This window comes from Arachis duranensis, chromosome 5 (genome assembly GCF_000817695.3).
Source record: "Arachis duranensis cultivar V14167 chromosome 5, aradu.V14167.gnm2.J7QH, whole genome shotgun sequence".
NCBI lineage: Eukaryota > Viridiplantae > Streptophyta > Magnoliopsida > Fabales > Fabaceae > Arachis > Arachis duranensis.
In genome coordinates, this window is record NC_029776.3 from 31,568,342 (window position 1) to 31,571,581 (window position 3,240).

A 3,240-nucleotide genomic window follows, 5' to 3' on the forward strand; every position below is an offset into this window, starting at 1 on the left:
TTTTTTTTTAAATAACAACTACATCTTACTATAGATATTTATTTTATATTACTTCATACATGGTAATTAATTCAAACGTGAAACGTTCTATAACATATTAAAATTTTTTTGGTAAGATAATTTTTTAATCATACATGATTTCATCTTATCTTACCATGTTTTTGGTATGGCATTTTAATTTATGAAAGTTTCTAAAAAGGAAGGTAGATCATATCACTCTTGGCTTATTCGTGTATCAAAAGTTCAATCCATTAACATCCTAAATTTCTTAATCAAACTTAATTAACCTTCTTCCTTTAACAGAAAATAGGATACATCTGGCTCTATAACAATTGTTTCCTCAAATCCGTTGCCGTAGTTAAAGATTATTTTCATGCGTCTAAATTAAAGCGGGCACATAGTGTTAATTTCACATGTGACTTTCGCAATCAGCATTACATACTGACTCTTATTTTTTTTTATTCTTTTCTCTTCTAATGTGTAGACTTGTTTCTTTTTTATTCATTTTTATTTTATTTTTTATGTATTATATATGTTAATGAGTAAGTTAATTATAGAAAATAGAATACATTTGGTTCTGTAACAGTTGTTTTCTCAAATCTATTGTCATAGTTAAAGATTACTTCCATGCATCCAAATCAAAATCGACCACGTAATGTTAACTTCACATGTTGACTTTCACAGCAAGCATCATAAATTGACCCTTAATTTTTTTGTTTTTTTTAATGTGTAGATTTGTTTCTTTTCTATTTATTTTTATTTTATTTTTGTTTCATGTATTATATATATTAGTAAGTAAGTTAATTATAGTTTGATTAAGTATGCATAAAGTGTTGTATATATATTGGTTGAATAACGTTACTGAAGTAGAGTATATTCATTTTTATAATTTATAATTTTATTTTGATATTCATTTTTGCACTTCATAATTTTATTTCTCTTTTCTTTTTCTCTCTCTGCTTTCTTCAAATTTCTGGACACAAATCCTAATAATATATGTATGTAAAATTTTGTTTTGTTGTTTAAATTTGCATTGGATTATGAAAATGAAATTATACATTAGTTTTGATTATGTAATTTTTTTTCTTTTACTGGAAATAAGAATCATATTGATGAAAGAAGATGAAGGAATAGATATAAAGTTAATGATTTTTTTTATATATTAAGGGTAAAATAAATTTTTTAAAATAATGTGTATTCTGTCTATTATAATTGTCAAATACAATTCTTTTTAATCGTGTTTTTATGTTTATTTGGATGCCATTATTTTGATAAAGAAAACTTTTTAAATTTTTTTATTTTTTAGCGTGTTTGACAAATTTCTAATAGTAAAAATAAAAATACTAGAAAAGTAAAAAAATATCTTTTTTCAAAAGTTACGATTTACATTTTTTTAAAAGATTTTTTTTCTTAAAAAAAAGATGGTTTTTATGTAATAAATAAACAAAAAAAATATTTTTATATTTATACCCCAACATAATTGATATATAAAAAGATCTTTTTACATGAATTATTCAAACATAAAATTATTTTTATTTTTTTATAAGATCTTTAAAAAAAATAACTCAAAAAAAGATATTTTCTTAAAAATTCGTCCAAACAAGTCCTTTGTGTATGTATGCTTGTCTTAGTATTCATATCTTTGTGTTGTTTCTCGGTCTTTATATGAGAACAGGACAAGACAAGACATTGATGGATAGAGACACAAAATTTTGTATTCTTGTATTCTATTTGGTTATAAATTAGAATAAATTATGAAAATCTAATTTATTCTCATTTTTTTTTCATTCAAAAAATTTGAGATGAAAAATATAATAATAAAAATATATAATTATAAAAAATTAACAAAAAAAATAAAAAAATAAAAAATAAGTTGTGTCTTTTGTTAGTGTCTCTGTATCCTTCCTGTAAGGATAGACACAAAATACACTAATTCAGTGTCTCTAGACACACTGTTTCTGTCCATGTTTCTTCTGTTCATGTCTCTTCTGCCAAACATAATTTTATATTTCTGTGTCCATGTCTCAGTGTCTTTGTCTCTGTAAACAAACAGCAGCCTATAAGACATGAACCAAATGGAACCCTAGTCACTCTACCGCTGTCATGTCACTGATTCCTCACCTCACTAATGCACACTTTGCATTACTTACTACACCTTAATATTAACAATAACCACACTTCTTCACTCCACTACAACTCCTCATTGCCAACACTACGCCGCCGCTGCACCACTTTTCGGCGACTCTTTGAATCTCTTTCACTTTCTCGTATTTTAATTTTTTCTTCAATTTGATTTCTCTTTTTTTTTATTGTTTTAAGTGGATTAGAGTTAGATGCGTGTATAAAAATGTATACAAGTAACACACAGATATAGGCGTACACATGCACACATAAAGAACACCTAAAGATCTCGAGTTAGTATAAAAATCAATAAAATCTGACTCTTTAGAATCATCTTCTATCGAGGACACACATAAAAAGAAGAAAAAGATGGTTAAGTCCAACTCTCCTTCATTTTGATCAATTTGTCTATCAATGAGACACAATAAGTCCACATCCTATACTCTCTATCTGTCCCCTATTATTAACGCTGCAACATTTCACTCAATTTATCAACATTCTAAAATCATAACTTTTACAAAATTTATTTAACCTCAATTCTTGAAAGTTGAAAAGCATAAAACTAAACTCTTCAATTTTTCTAGCACCACAAATCTTATCTCAAACCAAACTTTTAAAGGTAAATTATGACCCACCAAAATCTATAGAAATTCTACCGTACATACACTCTACTTCTCCATTCTTCTCTTAACCTATTTCAATCCATATCTCTACCTATTTAATTCCAACATTCTTTACTCAATTTATTTTTAAATTTCAAATCCTCTAATCCTTTCCACTTCCATACACCCCTTTTAATTTCACATTTTAAAAATTAAAATTTACACTTTTTAGACTTCATTCTATGCCAAAATAAATGAATAACAAGTTTTGTATATTAAGAAAAACAAAAATAACAACGAACTTTACGCTTCGTAAAACAAAAACTTGTATTTTATTAAGTCCATGAGTCCATGACTCCACTTCAACACTTGTCTCTCTCACCCTTCACATTTTCTCCCTAATCTCTTTATTCCATCCTCCATTTCATTCTCATTCTTCTTAGTTTATATTCTCCTCCTCCTTCGTGTGAGTGTGTTTGTTTGTTTGAGGTGAAAATGGGAGGAAAGAAAAGGAAGA

General features: G+C 26.5%; 1 protein-coding gene across 1 annotated transcript in view; it reads left to right on the forward strand.

Annotated features, from left to right (window-relative positions):
• LOC107489077 (uncharacterized) overlaps positions 1–3,240 on the forward strand; it is a 22,419-nt gene that overhangs the window by 11,781 nt on the left and 7,398 nt on the right. The gene's annotated exons all lie outside the window — the stretch shown is intronic.